Here is a 22,694-nt window from a genome sequence, read left to right as displayed (position 1 = left end):
ATGCAGGTCTGTGGCTTGGCATTGGATTGACTGTTGGTCTCCTTGGCCTTTTGGTATGCCTAATGCAGTTCCTTAACCGGCAAGGTTACCTGGGCAGTTACACACAACAATGGAGAGCTGCTAGGTGTGCTCGCCAAGCTGGACAATAAGGAAAAGGCACTCCAAAAATGTCAGGGGCTTCAAAGAAGAGGGGGCCTTCTGGTCTCTGAGACCCTTGGGCAGTGGAGTATACAATTGTTACCAGAGCGGTCAGGGTCAGGCATTGTGGGACAGCTGCTGGAGGACTTTTATGATCGACATAACTAATGCAGCATCTTCATTTGCACTGTGTTGACCTCTATACATTGACCATGGCTCAATTCTGCTTTGGAAGGTGGTGTTACTGCATTACTGATGTAAGCAGAGTCAGGATGAGCTCTACCCTGACATCTGGTGGTGAATTATTGCGAGTGTGGAAAAGAACTTTAGGGGCTGATCTTGTTTGCATAGGCACACCCACCCCGCCTAGCATGAGCCCACGGCAGCCCAAAATGGTCACTTTGGCAGCTGTAGGATCCCCAGTTTCTCTGTTATTGGGGCAGGAGGAATAAAGTGTTGTTACCCTGATTATGTGAATCAAGGACAATGAAACTGTTTTATGACAGAGGGTCTCACCATCACCTAAGTAGCACTCGCTAGACAAGGGACATGGGTTCCAACTCCCAGTGAATGGAGAGAGGTATGTGTACCTGATGGTATGGGCCCCCCTTTGAGGGCCTGGAACACCAATTGTACACCCCCTCTCTCCACTGTTGAATAGCAGAGCTAATTTTACTTCCATTAAGAGTCTAGCTAGAGGTTGCTAAGCTGAATTCACTTTGGGCCGATGGTACACCAGCACTGGGGCTCCCCTACTACAAGCTGAAATCACTAAGAGCTGAAATTGCTAAAATTGCTGAGCTGAGATCACTGAGTGCTGTGTTAACTAGTGGGGGAGCCTGAAGATATATTGCTAAGCAGCTGGCAGAGTGGAGCAGTTTGCGGGACGGTTGGAGCAGCCTACAGAACAGTGAGTGGAGCTGAGCAGTTTGCGGGGGCAGCTGGAGCGGTTAGTGGGATGGCTGGTGGAGTGGAGTGGCTGGCAGAGCCGAGCAGTTTGTGGGACGGTTGGAGCGGCCCACAGAACAGCGAGCGAGTGGAGTGGAGTGGAGCATAGCGGAGCGGAGCAGTTTGCGGAGACGGCTGGAGTGGAGCAGTGCGGCACGGCGCGGCTGGTAGAGCGGAGCCATTCGTGGTGAAGGCTGCAGCAGAACTCCACAGAGAGGCGGGGCAGTCGGCCTCGGACCACATAAGGTGCCCCTTAACACCCCGTGTGTCCCCCCCACATTTGCTCCCAGGCTGGCGGGGATAAAACTCTGCAGATAAACTTTTGAACTCTGGGGCGGCACTGACCAGGGACAGAGACTTTGGGGTTGTTGGACTTTGGGGTGATTGGACTTAAGACCCTGAGGGGAAAAGGACACTGCCAAACTTACTTGGACGTGGGTCTTTTTCTCATGGTTTGTGTTATGAATCCTGTTTGTGGTGTTTCCCCAACATAATGCCACATTGTTTCCCTCCTTTATTAAAAGGCTTTTGCTACATTCAGACTCTGTGCTTGAGAGAGGGGAAGTATTGCCTCCTAGAGGCACCCGGGGGGTGATATGTAATTGTCCCAGGTCACTGGGTGGGGGCTCGAGCCGGTTTTGCATTGCGTTATTGAAACAGAACCCCTAGATACTGAACCCGGCCCTTGTTGCTGCCAACTCAGAGAGGCAGAAGGGTTACACTGTAATGTGCCACTTAAATCAGTGGGAGACACATCTTAAGTGTAGATACATGCACTAACAGATCAACATTAATGCGATTTATGTCCGTCTAACTTTGTAATATGGACCAAGCCTCAGTGTGTACTCCTCATATGTACCTAAACTCAAGCTGTTGTATGATTCCTTATGAAATTTAAACAGACCTTGCTTCATAGGGTTCTTGTAATCACCTTCTCATTTAAGTGTAATTATATATTACTGGTTCATTTTAAAGTGATACCATATTTTTAAAATATGCCTCATCCTTTGCTAGTGTTGAACAGAAGCAATTAAATGGGAAAGGCGGACTATTAAAACAACACTTAATACTGACAAACTGATAAAGTACCCCACATGCTAATCATTAGAATTGCTGTTAGGCTAATAGGCCTTATCGGTGCTACTTATGTTTGCATATTTGCTAGTTTTAAATGTGACCTGTCCACTTCTCTTTACCATTAACTAGAGGCAAGCAGCATAAATTAGCACAAAAGAGTGTTTTCTCCCAATCTCTCTTTAGTTATACATTTCTAGGACTGTTTTTTTTTAAAAGAACTTAGCATAGGCCTAACTCTGCTCCGATTGAAATCAATGGGAGTTTTACCCTTTCTTTCATTGGAAACAGATCAAAGCTAAGTGGTTTTGTAAACATGCCAACCCTTGTGTCTATCACATTCCCAAATGGGAAATGCTAAAGCAAGCAAAGCCATCACAAACAGCGCTGGATTTGGACCAAAAATAGGCTGGGAGAGGACAATTAGTTGAGGGTGGTGTCATACAGTAAATAATCAGGTTAAAGTCAAATACATCATGATAGCTCACACCGTTTTGTGGTCAATGTCACACAGTCTTCCATTGTTGCTTATTTCCTGCCCCCAAAATACAGTATATTGCCAAAGACATTGCAATTCCCATTTACTGAGCTTACAAAAGGGAAACAAGATAAGGAGTCAAAACATACTCATCTAGATTATTGTATAGATTTGGTTCTCTACTCCCAAATTATGCTGTAACTGATCTCTATCTGTCTCTCTCACTCCTTCTATCTTGGTCAGTGTGATACAATCTCCAGATTAGAGTAAAGGTAAAAATGTCTTTTTTTCTGTATATATGAGCAGAAGAAATAATACCTCAAACAGGACTTGACACAAAGTCCATTGAAACCAATGGAAATACTCCCATCCACTTCAATGGGCTTTGAATTAGACTCATAGTTAAGGTCTTTTGTTTTGCATTTGTAAACGAGATGTCAGAATGAGCAAGTATATCCAGAGAGTGAATGGATGGATCCTCATTATTAACTGAATCTTTATTGATATGTATACAAGTGGTGCACAGTGAATGATTGATTTTCCTTTTGTCTTTTAGATGAAAAAATATCCTAGCAGATATATGAAAATGTTCCCTTTGCTAAAAGGGAAAAAGTCTTCTCTAAATAGATGAAGCCCAGTCTTCGGATAACAATCCATCATGAGTAAGACGTTCAAAAGTGCCTGAGTGACTTAAGAGCTGAAGTTCCATCAATAATCCTACCATCACTGTAGCATCTTCATGGCACTGTCACCTGTGACTAGTGATTGTTGAGTGCCTCAGTTCTTGAGGACCCAATCGGAGAACTCTTCTAGGGACCTGATTTACAGAAGGTGGATTCTCAGAAATTTCTGAAAATTGGGCCCAAAGTGTCTCAAGTTGGGCACCCAAAAATTGGAGGCACCCAAAATTGCTAGTCACTTTTAGAAAACTTTGGTTCCTAACAAGTTCTCTTTTTATTTTAATTTTATTTTGATACCCTGTAATGAGTCTTTGCTCTTTGGAAGAGTTATATACCTTGCTCTAATCTTAGTTGTTGGGTTTTTTTGTGCGGATGCTGTTGGTGGCCAATGATATACAGGAGGTCAGACTAGATGATCTTGTGGTCCCTTCTGGCCTTAAAGTCTATGACTGTAAGACATGAATAAAGGTCCAGGCCGTGCATACAGAATCGTAGACCCTAACAACCACCCTACCTGATGGTATTACAGCACCTTCCCTGTCGGAGGGCAGTGAGGACATGCTAGTTAAAAGTGAACTGTAGGGTGTAAAAATTTCACTCTCGTATAAAAATTCAGGGATAAAATGACACTCTTGGTTCAAGAGCTGACAATAACAGGCATAGTATCGGGGGTAGCCGTGTTAGTCTGTATCTACAAAAACAACAAGGAGTCTGGTGGCACCTTAAAGACTAACAGATTTATTTGGGCATAAGCTTTCATGGGTAAAAACCTCACTTCTTCAGATGCATAGAGTGAAAGTTACAGATGCAGGCATTATATACTAACACATGGAGAGCAGGGAGTTACTTCACAAGTGGAGAACCAGTGTTGACAAGGCCAATTCAATCAGGGTGGATGTAGTCCACTCCCAATAATAGATGAGGAGGTGTCAATTCCAGGAGAGGAAAAGCTGCTTCTGTAATGAGCCAGCCACTCCCAGTCCCTATTCAAGCCCAGATTAATGGTGTTAAATTTGCAAATGAATTTTAGTTCTGCTGTTTCTCTTTGAAATCTGTTTCTGAAGGTTTTTTGTTCAATGATAGTGACTTTTAAATCTGTAATAGAATGACCAGGGAGATTGAAGTGTTCACTTACTGGCTTATGTATGTTACCATTCCTGATGTCCGATTTGTGTCCATTTATTCTTTTGCGGAGGGACTGTCCGGTTTGGCCAATGTACATGGCAGAGGGGCATTGCTGGCACATGATGGCATATATAACATTAGTGGATGTGCAGGTGAATGAGCCCTTGATGGTGTGGCTGATGTGGTTGGGTCCTCTGATGGTGTCGCCAGAGTAGATATGGGGACAGAGTAGGCAACGAGGTTTGCTACAGGGATTGGTTCCTGGGTTGGTGTTTCTGTGGTGTGGTGTGTAGTTGCTGGTGAGTATTTGCTTCAGGTTGGGGGGTTGTCTGTAAGCGAGGACTGGCCTGCCTCCCAAGGTCTGTGAGAGTGAGGGATCATTTTCCAGGATAGGTTGTAGATCATGGATAATGCGCTGGAGAGGTTTTAGCTGGGGGCTGTATGTGATGGCCAGTGGTGTTCTGTTATTGTCCTTGTTGGGCCTGTCCTGTAGTAGGTGATTTCTGGGTACCCGTCTTGCTCTGTCAATCTGTTTCCTCACTTCCCCAGGTGGGTATTGTAGTTTTACGAATGCTTGATAAAGATCTTGTAGGTGTTTGTCTCTGTCTGAGGGGTTGGAGCAAATTCGGTTGTATCTTAGGGCTTGGCTGTAGACAATGGATCGTGTGATGTGTCTTGGATGGAAGCTGGAGGCATGTAGGTACGTATAGCGGTCAGTAGGTTTCCAGTATAGGGTGGTGTTTATGTGACCATCACTTATTTGCACTGTAGTGTCCAGGAAGTGGATCTCTTGTGTGGACTGGTCCAGGCTGAGGTTGATGGTGGGGTGGAAATTGTTGAAGTCCAGGTGGAATTCTTCAAGGGCCTCCTTTCCGTGGGTCCATATGATGAAGATGTCATCAATGTAGCACAAGTAGAGGAGGGGCACTAGGGGACGAGAGCTGAGGAATCGTTGTTCTAAGTCAGCCTTAAAAATGTTGGCATACTGTGGGGCCATGCGGGTACCCATAGCAGTGCCACTGACTTGAAGGTATAAGTTGTCCCCAAATCTGAAGTGGTTGTGGGTGAGGACAAAGTCACAAAGCTCAGCCACCAGGCGTGCTGTGGCCTCATCAGGGATACTGTTCCTGACAGCTTGTAGTCCATCCTCATGTGGAATATTGGTGTAAAGTGCTTCTACATCCATGGTGGCCAGGATGGTGTTTTCAGGAAGAACACCAATGCATTGTAGTTTCCTCAGGAAGTCGGTGGTGTCTCGAAGATAGCTGGGAGTTCTGGTAGCATAGGGTCTGAGGAGAGAGTCCAAATAGCCAGATAATCCTGCTGTAAGAGTGCCAATGCCTGAGATGATGGGGCGCCCAGGGTTTCCGGGATTATGGATCTTGGGTAGCAGATAGAATAACCCTGGTCGGGGTTCTGGGGGTGTGTCCATGTAGATTTGTTCCTGTACTGTAGCTGGGAATTTCTTGAGCAGATGGTGTAGTTTCTTTTGGTATTCCTCAGTGGGATCAGAGGATAGTGGCCTGTAGAATGTGGTCTTGGAGAGTTGCCTGGCAGCCTCCTGTTCATAATCCGACCTGTTCATTATGACTACAGCGCCTCCTTTGTCAGCCCCTTTGATGATAATGTCAGAGTTGTTTCTGAGGCTGTGGATGGCATTGCGTTCTGTACGGCTGAGGTTATGGGACAAGTGATGTTGTTTGTCCACAATTTCAGCCTGTGCACGACTGCGGAAGCACTCTATGTAGAGGTCCAGTCTGTCATTTCGACCGTCAGGAGGAGTCCACGCAGAGTTCTTCTTCTTGTAGTGTTGGTAGGAGGGTTCCTGTGGGTCAGTGCACTGTTCAGTGGTGCGTTGAAAATATTCCTTGAGTCGGAGACGACGAAAGTAGGCTTCCAGATCACGCAGAACTGTATCGTGTTCGTGGGGATGGTGGGACAGAAAGATATTCCCCAAGATAGGACAGACTCTTCTGCTGGGCTAAGTGTGTGGTTGGAAAGATTGACAATGTTGTTAGATGAGTTGAGGGTACCACTGTTGTAGCCCCCTGTGGCAGGTAGGAGTTTAGATAGCTTACTGTCCTTTTTCCTCTGTAGAGAAGTGAAGTGTGCATTGTAAATGGCTTGTCTCATTTTTGTAAAGTCCAGCCACGTGGAAGTTTGTGTGGAAGGTTGGTATTGTATGAGAGTCTCCAGTTCTGAGAGCTCATTCTTGATCTTCTCCTGTCTGCTGTACAGGATGCTGATCAGGTGGTTCCTCCGTTTCTTTGAGAGTGTGTGGCACAGTATCTCAGTCTATTCCGCAAAAGAATAAATGAACACAAATCGGACATCAGGAATGGTAACATACATAAGCCAGTAAGTGAACACTTCAATCTCCCTGGTCATTCTATTACAGATTTAAAAGTCACTATCATTGAACAAAAAACCTTCAGAAACAGACTTCAAAGAGAAACAGCAGAACTAAAATTCATTTGCAAATTTAACACCATTAATCTGGGTTTGAATAGGGACTGGGAGTGGCTGGCTCATTACAGAAGCAGCTTTTCCTCTCCTGGAATTGACACCTCCTCATCTATTATTGGGAGTGGACTACATCCACCCTGATTGAATTGGCCCTGTCAACACTGGTTCTCCACTTGCAAAGTAACTCCCTGCTCTCCATGTGTCAATATATAATGCCTGCATCTGTAACTTTCACTCTATGCATCCGAAGAAGTGAGGTTTTTACCCACGAAAGCTTATGCCCAAATAAATCTGTTAGTCTTTAAGGTGCCACCAGACTCCTTGTTGTTTTAATAACAGGCATAGGGGTCCATTGACAATGATAGCCCTAAAGTAAAATCTTTTATACTGCATAGATACCAGCATGAATTCTCTCATGTCCTCATCCAACTCTTTAGTTTCCTCCTCCTCCTCCATTTCCCTTTGTTTTCTTTTAGTGCTTTATTGTAACTCTATGTTCTACATCACTTGAATTCTTTAGAAAGTTGTCCAATTTGTTTTAAATGATCTGCTCTAGCTCAACCTCAAGCTATGGGCAGGATGCAGGAATCACTGGGTGAGGTTCTATGGCCTATGTTATGCAGCAGGTCAGGTTAGATGGTCCCTTCTCACCTTAAAATCTGTAAATATTTAGGCTGGGAAATTCAAAGCTGACTGGGGAAATACCCAAAGCACCTTTAAAAAAATTCAGCCCTAACATTTTAGTGTGTCTGTTTGGTTGTTTTCTTGTGGTGCCGTCTTCAAATTTCCCTTTTATTGCTCATGGGGAAAAAAAACAAATTCATTTTTTTTTTGCTGCAGCTATTAGTATGTAGGAACCAGAAGGACACCAAGCTCTTGTACAGGATAGAAAGGGACTCCTATTGCTATTGGACCAAATTTATGTCTGGGACCTGGCCCTCTTGTGCCACTCCAGAACAGGAGATGCAACATTTCCAGATGTCCCAAGCTGGGGACTTCTTCCAGTGTGGAGAAGTCCACAGCTGTCACTGAGAAAGCATAGGTAGCTCTGGCATTTGTACAGTACCTTGTACAATGGGGGTCCTGGTCAATGACTAAGGCTTCTAGGTGCAACAGTAATCCAAATAATAATGCTGCTAATTCCTGTCAGCCTCTGGCTGATCAGTAGTGTCAGGGCAGAAGGAAGTGTAGCTAGATCAGAGGTCCACAAACTGTGGGGCATGCCACCTGGGGGGGGGGAGGCACAGAAGAATGTTTGGGAGGGGCGCAACTGGAGTCCCAGCCAGCCCCCACAGGGGGCAGGGAAGGAGCACCACCCAGCTCTGCTCCTGGCCCCGGCTGCCGGACCCGGGAGGGGGTTGGTGGACAGAGGTAAAGGGGGCATGACCCTGAAAAGTCTGGGGACCACTGACCTAGATTATTACTACATTCTGCCTACTCTCTGCTGACATAGGGGGTTCTGTGGTGCCATAGCAGCCAACATATTTTTGAACAGCTCTAGGTCTTCTGTAAAATGTGTTGGGACCATAGTAGAAGCAGGAACCAGACCTTTATACATTCTCCACCCCCGCAGGCAACAGCTGCAGTTGAGAATCTAGGCCAATAAGAGGGCATTGAGCATAATTTAAACACACAACTGTAGAGTTTACCAGGTTTTTCCAACTAAATCCAAACTGGGTCTATTATTCCTGAGTAGCAAATTCAGTAGAAGAATTTTGTTTTCTAGTTGAGAAGACCTTTAAAGATTATAATGGAGAAGCTTCTGAAATTTTGCCTATTAGAAGAGGAGAATAATAAACACATATCTCATCCCTTGTGCAAATGCACATTGAAATTACATATTTTAGAAGCTGGCCCATGATCTGTTTGATTCACTCAAAACTTGAAATGAGGGGGAAAAAATTAGCTGGAGATTGAACAAACACTATTCAATAGGTTAGTACTAAGCTCTTCAATATAGGGCTAGAATTAGGTTACAGTTCTCAGCGTGCCTGTACTGTGTGCTAAATTTGAAGACAAGGTTAGCAGAGAAAAGTGAAATGCCTCCTGAGCTGTGGTAATGGATAGAAATATCAGAGGAGACTCTGAACAGCTACTGTTTGAGCTTATAGCCTCAGCAGAAGAATGAACTCCCTAGGGAGCAAAGGAAATGTCACTTCCAACCATGTGAGGTGAAAGAAAGAAGACCTGGAACAGTGTGTCTTAATATGAAATGTCCTTTCAATTCCCCTACTCAGAACAAAATGTATTAAATCACTCATACAGTCCCTACTTTCTTGTAACAAGGAGGAAGTATAATTAGTCTTGCAATTTTTCCTTCTTTCCTAAAGTTGCTAAATATGCCATAATTTGCAGACAAAGTTATCAGACTGACCATCTTTTAACAGGTTGATGTCTGCATTTGTAACCCATTAGTGCGTAACTCAATTCACAGAGGTTATGAACTGCTAACAGTCCCACCTACAGAAATTTGACTCTTTCGCTCAAGTTATAGCAGCTTGCACACATATCTCTGGAGGTCCCTGATTTAATCCCTGATGTATTGGCTAAAATGGTGGCTATCACACATGCCATAGCTAAGTGTTTACACTAAGGGCTCAGGTGTTCAAAGCTAGCTAAGAGATTTGTATGCCTACTTCCCATTAAATCTTCTAGTCGGCTTTTAGCATCAAAACCTTAAATTATCAGTATGGATTTCACACACAATTTTAGACCTATTCAGTAGAACCAGAACTGATTCATGGACACTCTTGCTTTTGTGAAGAATTCAGGGCATCCGGTACCCAACTAGGATCCTCTATTTTCTTGCTAGGTTTATAATTATCTATGCCTCTATTCAATGCATGTTGCAAACCTTATGCTCTGTGGATTATCTTCTAGTTCAGGGTAACCTGAGTAGGGAGAAGACATTTGTACAGCTCTAGCTCGGTTTAACTACTAATACTATTCCCATATAAAAGAATCCTTGCCCAATCACTTTTGTCTCTTCACTCCTGAAAAGCAGCTCAATGTTTTCAATTCCCATTGTTGATCTGTGTAGTGACATCTGTTTGTATATTTTATACTGCACTCATCACCATGTTATCACCACTACAGAAGTTGCAGTGGAGGAGGTCTTGGTTGGATATTAGGAAACACTATTTCACTAGCAGGGTGGTGAAGCACTGGAATGGGTTACCTAGGGAGGTGGTGGAATCTCCATCCTTGGAGGCTTATAAGGCCTGGCTTGACAAAGCTCTGGCTGGGATGATTTAGTTGGTGTTGGTCCTGCTTTGAGCAGGGGGTTGGACTAGATGACCTCCTGAGGTCTCTTCCAACCCTAATCTTCTATGATTCTATATTCATGGTCATTCAAATCTCTTGCAGAAGTAAATCCCATGCTGAGTGTAACAAGCTTTGGTCATAGCACACCAGCTGCTTAGTCATTGTCAATAAGTTTGTAGGCATCACAGAAGAACTGAGTTTTAAGGGGAGACTGGAAGGAAGGTAATATAGTGGCCTTGCAGATTGTTACAGTCAGCTCCTGCCATATATAAGGAGTGGCATAAAAGAAAGTGCAAAGATGTTTAAAAGTAGGTAAGAAAGGCTGGCATCATTGGTGGAGAGAAGGCAGCAGTCAACATTTTGATAGCATCTAAGAGATGAGAGACGGAATGAGGAAAGGCCATGAAGAACCTTAAGAGTGAAATAGTTTATGAATGACATAGTGAAAAATGAGGAGCCAAGGTGGGATACTAAAGAGAGGAGTGGTGTGGTCAAGGAGGAAAGTCAGGAAAATAATTCATCGTTATTCTGAATGGATTTGAGAGACAAAGGATTGCAAAATACATTTTGAAAGTTGATTCCAATATTAAGAATATTACCTGTTCCCAGCGTTACTCCCTTTATAATGAGCCTCCTGATATTTGAACTTTTTTCTGAAAGCCTCATCCTGGACTTATGTTATTTTGTGACAATCTCATCTTTAATTTTTTTTTTAAATAAGTTTCTAGCCCTCGTGACTGCAGGGTAAAGCTTGTAATCATGAAACCTCGAAAAACAGACGGCCACTAAAAGGATCCCAACTTTTGTTACCTTCATATTCTCATGATTTTGTGGCCTGACTCGTGATTTTTTTGAATGCTTGGGGTTGGCAAGCTTGGGCTCCAGCAATATTCCTATATTTAAATTAGGGAATACCTCTAGAACTGGTAATATTCCTAGAAACAGAATGAACTTTTAAAGTGCATCCGCTGAATTTTGTTACCTCCATTTACACACACACCTAAAATTAAAATATTAAGAGTCTCTCCCATCTGCTCTCTTTTACTTCAGCCCCGTAGACATGCATTCTGTAATGTCTAATAAGCTCCCAGGATCCAAGTTGGTCTCAGAGAAGACATTTTACTTTTACAGTAGCATCTGAGTTACGAATGCCTCAGGAATAGAGGCTGTTCGTGACTCTGAACAAAACACTATACTGGTTGCTTCAAAAGTTTATAACCGAACACTGACTTAATAAAGCTTTGAAAGTTTACTATGCAGAAGAAAAATGCTGTTTTCCTTTATTTTATTTTTTTTAGTAGTTTGTTTAACACAGGACTATACTGTACTTGCATATTTATTTTTATATATATATATTTGCTCTGCTGCTGCTTGATTAGGTACTTCTGGTTCCAAATGAGGTGTGTGGTTGACTGGTCAGTTTGTAACCCTGGTGTTCATAATTCTGAGGTTCTACTGGACCACCTGTGAGAGTACCCAGCTCAATCTGAGCTTGCTCAGGCTTCTGGATGTATCCATGTCATACTGAGCATGCTCAGAGGCTTACCACTGGTATTAGCACGAGGGTTAAAGACTGCCCTCTTCAGCAGTGCTTCTCAAAGACCTTAGCAAGGAGGTTAGTATTGTTGCCCCTGTTTTATAGATGGGGAAACAGAGGCACAGAGAAGTGAGGTGACTTGCCCAAGGTCACTGCAGAGCTGGCAACAGAACCCAGGTGTTTTTAGTCGCAGGCCAGTGCTCCATCTGCTAGTCCACACTGCTTCCCAACGTGTTGTGTTAATTTGGGCTAGGAACCTTGAAAAGCTTTACATAAGTTAACACTATTGAAGACACACTGATTAATTGCTAATCCGGGGTGGGGGAGAGGAAGTGTGTTGGAAGTAGCTAGGTAATGTTTCTCATGTTTGTACAGTACCTTTTAAATGTCTATGAATCTGCTGGAGCAACTGCCATTTTGTGTTTGCAGAATGTCACAGAATGCCCATATAACCCACCGGAGGATGGGTGTTACATGCCCCCATCTGTGCCAAACCTGCAGAAGATAAAGTCTGACACAGCCACACTGAGTGAGCCTTCTTCCCCATTCAGCTCAAGCTGTAGCAGCTCATGCTTTTAGCTCTGGAGGTCCCCAATTCAATCCCCAGTACATCAGCCAAGATGGTGGCTGTCTCACTGGCTCTCTTTCTTATGCCGATTTTATATTTGTCATTCTTAGCTATTTTCCTTTCTCTAGTGACATTTATCTAGACTGGGGTGGGAAATCATGCTGTGTCCTAATAAAAAGCAATAGCTGAAATACCCACTCCACAATGCAAAATGGGTCTGCAGAGATCTAGAGGGATCATACATGAACTCTTCAGTAAAATTAATTGCAGACCTAGCTATGGATAGTAATCCATAAGGTAATAGCCAGAAATAATATCAGTTGGCAGTGGGAAAATAGACAAACAACTGAGCATTTAAAACATTAATCCATACACTTCAAAATATGGTTCAGCTAAACTGGTTGCACTGGTGGTAGAGGTCTTATGGAGGTCTAGGTGCATGGCTTGTGCAGAAAGGGAAGCCAGACACATTTGCATTAAGATCCCAAACTCCTTGTTGTCCAAAGCATGTCGCCTGGCGTCTGTTAAATTAATTGAAACTGAATTAAAGGTAAATTTACATTTCATTTGCAAAAATGCAATTTAAATTACATTAAACACTTTTTCTCAATCACTGAAAGCCACCCTCCAACAATATAAGAAAAATTGAAGCTAGACTGTGTGTGCCAATACAATGAAAATGATAGGGGTGGTCATTTTATATCCCACATAGTTCTGCTAAAACATCCTATTATTTTGTTACCCTAACATACCCTACTCCTCCCAACCCACTTGTTGTTTCTTCTCTTTTGAACTGTGAGCTCTTTGGAGCAGGGACTGCCTCGTCTTCTGTGGTTGTACCGTGCCTAGCATATTGGGGCCCTGATCTGGCTGAGGACTCTAGGCACTAGTGCAATATAAACACCTTCATTATAAGGTCACTGGAGAGTAAGAGATGAATGGGAACTCTAGTGGACATGCTCTAGGAACACTGTAACACAACTTACTTGTTCCTACTCGCCTAATTCCTTTGTGAGACTTCTTCATTCTGATCAAGGCTTCATTCCCAAGAAAAGGTGCTTAGCTGAGAAGCTGTTAAGCTGAAACAGGCTCCTTCCAACCATCTTTGCATGGGAGGGTGGCTTGGATTTAAACTAAATGTAATGAAAGCTCTTAAAGTTTCATAGCATGTTTCAGGCTCATTTTAAAATTAAATAACTATGGGGAAAAACAAAGTAGGGGTGTGTGTTTTGTTTGTTTATTTGCCCCCCAAGGAGAACTTGAAAATCCAATGGAGGGCAGGGAAGAGTGTTAATGAAGAGAGAAACGCCTGGGGAGCAACTCAACTTACTACTGGCTTTTATTTTATTTATGGGGAACTGATTCTGGAACAAAAGTACCTGATCTGAGCTTCCAACAAACATTCATCAAGGGAAGAGAGCAAACCCAAAGGTGCGCACATATTACATATTTTTAATTGATTTATGAGTGGCTTTATAGGAGATGGGTGTGGGGAGTTGTGTTCTGATGCAGGTCAGGTGGCTTTTGAGTTCAAAGCTGAATCAGGGCTAAGGTTTAGGTTCAAATTTGACGGCCGCAAATTTCACAAATTAGCCATGCCTGGAATACGTCCATCATGAGTAGAAATCTTCCAGGAACGTCTGTTCTTGTATGTCAGCCACTTCTGAACCAAAACTAGAAAATATGCCCATGGATCAGACAGAGCCAAAGCTATAGGAATAGATTCATGCTGAGGGATTTGAAGATGCAGCTAAGTTGAAAGAAGAACGCTTCTGTCAACCTGGTGACCATTGATTAGGGAAATGGAGTTCCTACAGCAATGGGGGAAAAAAAAACAACCTTCCACCATTGTAGTCTGTGTCTACAATACAGCGGTTTGGCAGCATAGCTCTGGCACTGTAGTGGCATAGTATAGACATGGCCTCAGTATTCTATGGTATGCATACCAATCAATGGTCGCCAGGTTGACAGAAGCGTTCTTCCTTCAACTTAGTTGCATCTCCATCAAGGGTTAGGCTGGCATAACTATGTCACTATGGGGTGTGGATTTTTCATACCACTGAATGCCATAGCTATGTCAACCTAAGTTTTAAGTATCAACCAGGCCAAATTGATATCCAAATCTACATTGGGTTACATAAGCAACCATGTATGACAGTGTTTTGATGTCCCATTCAGTAGACCATATTAGAAAATTGTTCTCATGGTATGAGTTCTGGCAGCAGAAAGCAAGAGAGAGAATATTTTAAAAGGAACCTTTTACAGAGACTGAGGGAATGGATAACTCAGTTAGATATATTTATAGTGAAGGACCATGACCTTCCCACATCACCTACATTGCTAAAGAGTAACAGCACTGTCCAGCACAAGGCTGAGGCTTGGAAGTATGGGAGCAGACACAATTTTCTACTGGTCCTGAGTGTGTGTTGAATCCACCTGTTGTTTCGCATTTCAGATATACTTTACATACTCTTTGGGGCACAAACTGTGTTTTCATTATAGCTGTGTCCAGCACCAGGCACAATGGAGCCCTGATTGGGTGCTCTTCCATGAGAGAAATAAGTGCATTCACTATACTAAATAAAGAAACCCATTCAAATTAAGACTATATATTGTGAAAATTAACACATGACTAGGCATAGTATTGTGACAGTATGGCGGCTGCCGTCTTGGTCAAAATGCTGGTGGTTTAACAATGAACCTCCAGCATTAAAGCAAGAGCTGCTGTAGCTTGAATTAAAAGAACAAGACTCTGTAGCTCGAAGACTGTCACAGAATCACATTTTCTGTTGATTAGGTGGTTTGGAATGGGTCCCATATGAGGAGAGATTAAAGAGGATAGGACTTTTCAGCTTGGAAAAGGGGAGACTAAGGGGGGATATGATAGAGGTATATAAAATCATGAGTGGTATGGAGAAAGTGAATAAGGAAAAGTTATTTACTTGTTCCCATAATATAAGAACTAGGGGCCACCAAATGAAATGAACGGGCAGCAGATTTAAAACAAATAAAAGGAAGTTCTTCTTCACACAGCACACAGTCAACCTGTGGAACTCCTTGCCTAAGGAGGTTGTGAAGGCTAGGACTATAACAGGGTTTAAAAGAGAACTAGATAAATTCATGGAGGTTAAGTCCATTAATGGCTATTAGCCAGGATGGGTAAGGAATGGTGTCCCTAGCCTCTGTTTGTCAGAGGGTGGAGATGGATGGCAGGAGAGAGATCACTTGATCATTACCTGTTAGGTTCACTCCCTCTGGGGCACCTGGCATTGGTCACTGTCGGTAGACAGGATACTGGGCCGGATGGACCTTTGGTCTGACCCAGTATGGCTATTCTTATGTTCTTATGTTCTTACATCTTATGTAGGTACAGAGGGGTACACATGACACACACTGACCAATGGTTTACAACTGTGTGCTTTATGCTGCTCTAATTTAGCTTCCTTGAGTGCATCAGATACACACCTTGTTTTCACAAAAACTACAGATGCTATTCCACTCCAAAACGTACAATTAATGATTTTGGCTTGGAGGTGGGATTTTTTAAAAAATTATCTAATAATGGAATAACTCTATAATGGTCCAAGATTGTGATTAAGTTTGGGTGCATATATTCATTTATTTATTTATTTTAATCTTTTAAACTTAAATCAGCAGTTCAACCACATTGAAAATTACATTTTACATAGTGTGAGGAAGCCTCGTTTTTCAACATATAATGCTTTTGCTCTCAGACAGCTCCTTTCATTCAAGGTCTTCAAAGCACTTTATAAAAATACACTGAATAACATATGTCTGTGAGTTACATAGCTACAGATCACTGTACCCCTTTTAGCAGAGGGGTAAAGGGAAGCTTAGATATGTTATCCCATGATGGGTCAACAGTAGAGCTAAGAATGGAACCCAGAAGTCCTGAACTCTTTCATGCTCTAACCAGTAGCACACATAAGGATTGTGTTCACTACTGGGGTTAGTTGACCTAAGTTACGCTACTCCAGCTACATGAATAATGTAACTGGAGTCGATGTAGTTTAGGTCAACTTACCCCGGTGTCTTCGCTATGCTGCGTTGATAAAGACACTCTCCCATCGACTTACCTTACTCTTCTCGGGGAGCTGGAGTACCGAATTCGACCAGAGAATGCTCTGCTGTCAATTTAGCGGGTCTTCACTAGACCCGCTAAATCAATATCCACTGCATCAATTACACTGGTCTACAATTTTTGAGAAGTCGTCTGCTTCAGAGATAAAATGTGCTATTTATTATGTATTTTGATGTGCTGAATTCAAATATGACAATTAAAACAACTGATTGGCTACTGTTTCTAAGATATTTAAGTTTTTACATTTTATGTCTATGTATATTGTGTAGATAGTAGAGTTTTAATCATAAATTGTAAACCTAGGTCTTTTCATGAGTTTATGGTTGCTTTACATGATAATATTTCACCTGTCCTGTTTATGTAACACTTTAAAAATCAGCCAAAGGGTTATATAAATAAAATGTATTATGAAACAAAAGGCCAAAAACTATTATGTACATAGTTTAGTCCTATTCAGTGTCTACTCGGCGCTTCTTGGCTTGTCTCTTGTATTCATTAAATGGAGCATCTCTTGTCACTGTCCAGCAATAGTCTGCAAGCATTGATGGGCTCCATTTGCCCTGATAGCGTTTCTCCATTGTTGCAATGTCCTGGTGAAATCGCTCGCCGTGCTCGTCGCTCACTGCTCCGCAGTTCGGTGGAAAAAAATCTAGATGAGAGTGCAAAAAATGTATCTTTAGTGACATGTTGCAACCAAGGCTTTTGTATGCCTTGAGGAGGTTTTCCACCAACAACCTGTAGTTGTCTGCCTTATTGTTTCCGAGAAAATTTATTGCCACTAACTGGAAGGCTTTCCATGCCATCTTTTCCTTGCCACACAGTGCATGGTCAAATGCATCATCTCGAAGAAGTTCACGAATCTGAGGACCAAGAAAGACACCTTCCTTTATCTTAGCTTCACTTAACCTTGGAAATTTTCCACGGAGGTACTTGAAAGCTGCTTGTGTTTTGTCAATGGCCTTGACAAAGTTCTTCATCAGACCCAGCTTGATGTGTAAAGGTGGTAACAAAATCTTCCTTGATTCAACAAGTGGTGGATGCTGAACCTTTTTCCTCCCAGGCTCCAATGACTGTCGGAGTGGCCAATCTTTCTTGATGTAGTGGGAATCTCTTGCACGACTATCCCATTCGCAGAGAAAACAGCAGTACTTTGTGTCTCCAGTCTGCAGACCAAGCAAGAGAGCAACAACCTTCAAATCACCACAAAGCTGCCACTGATGTTGGTCATAGTTTATGCACCTCAAAAGTTGTTTCATGTTGTCATAGGTTTCCTTCATATGGACTGCATGACCAACTGGAATTGATGGCAAAACATTGCCATTATGCAGTAAAACAGCTTTAAGACTCGTCTTCGATGAATCAATGAACAGTCTCCACTCATCTGGATCATGAACGATGTTGAGGGCTGCCATCACACCATCGATGTTGTTGCAGGCTACAAGATCACCTTCCATGAAGAAGAATGGGACAAGATCCTTTTGACGGTCACGGAACATGGAAACCCTAACGTCACCTGCCAGGAGATTCCACTGCTGTAGTCTGGAGCCCAACAGCTCTGCCTTCCTCTTGGCTAGTTCCAAATCCCTGACAAGGTCATTCAGTTCACCTTGTGTTATGAGGTGTGGTTCAGAGGAGGAGGATGGGAGAAAATGTGGGTCCTGTGACACTGATGGTTCAGGACCAGAAGTTTCATCCTCTTCCTCTTCCTCGTCTGACTCAAGTGAGAATGATTCTGGTGCATCAGGAACCGGCAGTCCTTCTCCGTGGGGTACTGGGCGTATAGCTGATGGAATGTTTGGATAATGCACAGTCCACTTTTTCTTCTTTGACACACCTTTCCCAACTGGAGGCACCATGCAGAAGTAACAATTGCTGGTATGATCTGTTGGCTCTCTCCAAATCATTGGCACTGCAAAAGGCATAGATTTCCTTTTCCTGTTCAACCACTGGCGAAGATTTGTTGCACAAGTGTTGCAGCCTATGTGTGGGGCCCACCTCTTGTCCTGATCTCCAATTTTGCAGCCAAAATAAAGGTGATAGGCTTTCTTAACCATAGTGGTTTTACTGCGCTATTGTGATGCAAAAGTCACTTCACCACAAACATAGCAGAAGTTATCTGCACTGTTCACACAAGTACGAGGCATCTCTGCTCACTTTGGCTAAACAGAAATGTGTCCCTTTGCAAAATCAAACACTGACAAATAAGAGAGCACGACACTGTGTGATTTCTAGAGCTGATAGAGGGCAATTTGTTCAGCAGAGTGATGTAAGCTTCGTTATGATTGCATCATCCATGACTTCTAGGAATAACATGAGGCAATTCATATCATGTATGATGCAATACCAGCTTCAGATTGCATCATTCATTGTTTTGACTAAAAAGCAAGTACTGTCCAAACCCAGTCATAGATTTATTCATAGATCCAGTCAAAGATGTATTTTAGTCATTTCTGGTTTAAATTGAGATCCCTTCCCTTTATAACTCACTTATCCTCCGCCATTCCCAAGTCAAGGGTCGTATATACTGACCCAATAGCATATCTTGAAAACTAGAGCCAATCAACAATTTTAAGCATCATTTTCGTTCTCAGTGACCCAGAATTAATAAAGTTTGACTACATTTATTTCAGAAGCATTTTGGCTGTAGAGCAGTGTTACAGCAGCATTGATCTCATTAGTAGTGAAGACAAGTCCATAGAGACATAATGTATAACTATAGCAGATTATATATGCAATGGCTACTAATCTTAGCCCATGTGGAGTAATGATTTAAGATGTACATATTCTGCATAGAGGGAATACAACTTGCACTAGAAGAGGGGTAGACTGGATAATCTCAAACCTTTTGCACTCTGGTTGGATTGATTCTATCCCTGAGATGAAGATGCTAGTCTTTCCTCCATAGATCTCAAATCTCTTTACAAAGAGAATTAAGTATCATCATCCTCATCTTGCAGTTGGAGAAACTGAGGCACAGAAAGGTGAAATGACTTGCCTGAGGTTATGGAGCAGGTCAGAGGCAGAGCTAGAAATAGAACATATTGTGAATCCCAGACCAGTGCTTAATGCAGTGGATCACAGTGCCTGCCCTTGGAAATAAAAGGAATCAAAGTTGTGTTTCCTGTTATCTGTGAGCCACCCCCATTTTAGCTACATTATATCCTAGGCTAGGTTCCACTTGGGTTCAAAGACTGGAACTTCTTTCTTGTAATTTAGGTTGCCACAGATTAAAAAAAAAGTTAGTTACTATTAGTAGTCCCATCTTTCTTCCCCAGATAGGTTTCAATGAAATAATAAAAAATAAAAAAAAAATAAAAAAAGAAGAGTGGGGAGGGAAGCTTTTTGTATTGAGGATATTAAATTGAATAACGTGCATAGTTGTTTGGTTTTAGAATTTTATTACAAGAGAAACTGACTTGCTCAAGACAACTATTCCAAACCTTTCAGAATTATCTGGTCCGTAAGCAGTGAAGGAAAAGCCTGCTTGTGTTCCATACAATCTTTTTTGTTTGGTGCCTAGAAATGTGAGATAAGAGCTTCATGGTACGTTGCTTGCTGGAACTGTAGTTCTTCCCATTTTAATTTGTTGCCATTTGTGAAAATATTACAGTATGCCTCTCGGGAGGGAAAAATAAATGGCAATATACACTTGCAATCTCAATAAAGATTTATTTAATCCAGCCACAGAACAATAGTTTGCATCCCTGATGAGAGCAGATTGCTTTCACATTTTACTTAATTTCACATTTTTAAATGAGAAAAGTAGCACTGTTACCCCTGAATTATGTTTGATGGTTTTTCCACAGTGTGTTTAGCTTTTAGGGCAAGTATGTGCCATCCTCACTTCAATAAATGCATGGATAATAGAACTAATTGAGCTCACATGGTGCTGCAGACTCTTCTATTTTAGCTTCAGAGGAAGTATGTGCAAAAGGTGGAAGGGAATGGGAGTTGTCAAAAGTTGTCTCCCCCAGCAAATTAGATGATTTTACAAAAAGAACAGGAGTACTTGTGGCACCTTAGAGACTAACAAATTTATTTGAGCATAAGCTTTCGTGGGCTACAGCCCACTTCTTCGGATGCATAGAATGGAACATATATTGAGGAGATATATATACACATACAGAGAGCATGAAAAGGTGGGAGTTGTCTTACCAACTCTGAGATGCCAATTAAGTAAGAGGAAAAAAAACTTTTGAAGTGATCATCAAGATAGCCCAGTACAGACAGTTTGATAAGAAGTGTGAGAGTACTTGCATGGGCAGATAGATTCAGTGTTTGAATGGCTGAGCCATTACACAGTCTCTATTTAAGCCTAAATTGATTATATCTAATTTGCATATCAATTCAAGCTCATCAGTTTCTCGTTGGAGTCTGTTTTTGAAGCTTTTTTGTTGCAAAATTGCCACCCACAGGTCTGTCATTGAATGACCAGACAGGTTAAAAAGTGTTCTCCTACTGGTTTTTGAACGTTATGATTCCTGATGTCAGATTTGTGTCCATTAATACGGCTGCTACTCTGAAACCTGTCATGATTTTACAACATCATCTTGAGGGGCCATGGTAATTGGTACATTGTTAAGCAGGATTTAGCACTCAGGGCCATATTTTCACATGTATTTAAGGGCCTGGTGCAATTTTCAGAAGCACCTAAGCAAGTTAAGGGCCTAACTCCCAATAGAGTAAATGGGGCTTAGGTGCTTAACCTGATTAGGTGCTTTTGAAAGTCCCACTAAACAGCTATTTGCATCTTTAGACAGTACATATCTATACCTCAGGGTCAACAAGGACTGTTGTGTTTAACATTGTCAGCTGGTCATTGTTAACCCTACGCTTTAAGCCCCAAACTAGTGAGAGAAATCTCAAAAGTGGGCTGTGCGGGCGGTGAAAAGTGTAGCCAGAGGAAGGACTAATAATTTTCCTGGGGCTGCACACATGAACTGCAAAACCTCCCACTAGGCAGAGATTACACCAGCACTCTCTATCTCCTCTGCTCCCCATCCCTCGTCCCCCGGAAAACCTACTGGAAAGCAGCTGTCACACAGGTGTTTGGTGAAACTGACAAATTTTTGCAAGGCCAAAATGTAACATATATAGTTCTAAACATGCTACATTTGATTCAGTGGCCATGAAATTGGAAGATTCAGTGGGTGCCCAATGCAGACCTTCATGGAAACAAAATACCACTTGGTTCTTTCATCTTCAATTGTAGCAGATTTTGTACGTGATCTCAAATTAACCCTGGATGGTAAATAGGTATATTTGTTTGTAAAGCTAGTGTCCTGTTAACAATTAGCACAAGGCCTATGCTACCATTAACTGTGCTAACATTAACTGTTTCAAGGAACAGCGTTTAAAACATAATAAAAATACTTGTAAAATACATTTTTAAAAAATGAAGAAAGCCCTGGGTTTAAAACAAAAACAAAAATGTGGGATTTGATTCAAAGTCCACTGAAATCAATTGAAAGAGTCTCATTGATTTCAATAGGCTTGGAATGAGGACCTAGAAGAACAAAACATTGACATTGATTATGCTGCCAGTTAGCACTCTGCACACTTCCAGTGCAGGAACTTGCTTATGAAGAGTTCAAGCAGCAAGTTCACCATTCCTGGATCACTGTTACTTAGCATTTCACCCCGCAAGCAGGGGCGTTCACTTCAGTGAACGGCAGTCTGTGTATGACCTTAGGGACAAAAACATCAGTAAGCGTTCCGTGATCTAAGGCAAGTGCTTAGCAATGAAAACTTTACTCTCCTGACACTGTATGAGCAACTCAGCAATAGCCTAAGGACCTTCACATTCCAGGCTCTATGCCTTGTCCCACAGGGTGACATGATAGATGAGAAGGATTGGCATAGCATATGCAGGCAGATCCTTGGGCTATTGCAAGCTGTCTTGCAGAATGTCAGGAAGCCCTTATTTTTTTAATGCAACATGTCCCCAATTTAGGCCTGGACATATTTGCTGAACGTGAATAATCTCCACTAACAGGAAACCTATGCATAATAGAAAGAAAACTATTATTCAAAAATGAACCCTCCATAAAATATGCATGCAATTAAGGAGTGAAATATTGAACTGTGTACACTTATATGAAGCAACACAATAATCCCACAGCCGGTAACTCGTTTTCAGAATATTTATCTTTTCTAATAAGGCCCATGACCATGTATAAAATATTAAAAACTGTTTTAACTTCTCTCATCTGGGTTCTTTTAAAAACATTTTCCCATCTGTTTTATAGTGCATACATGGCTATTAACATAACTTAATAGGAGGCATTTGCACCATCAAAGTTTTTTTTTTTTTA

Source organism: Emys orbicularis, chromosome 5 (genome assembly GCF_028017835.1).
Source record: "Emys orbicularis isolate rEmyOrb1 chromosome 5, rEmyOrb1.hap1, whole genome shotgun sequence".
Taxonomy (NCBI): domain Eukaryota; kingdom Metazoa; phylum Chordata; order Testudines; family Emydidae; genus Emys; species Emys orbicularis.
This window is presented reverse-complemented; position numbering follows the sequence as displayed.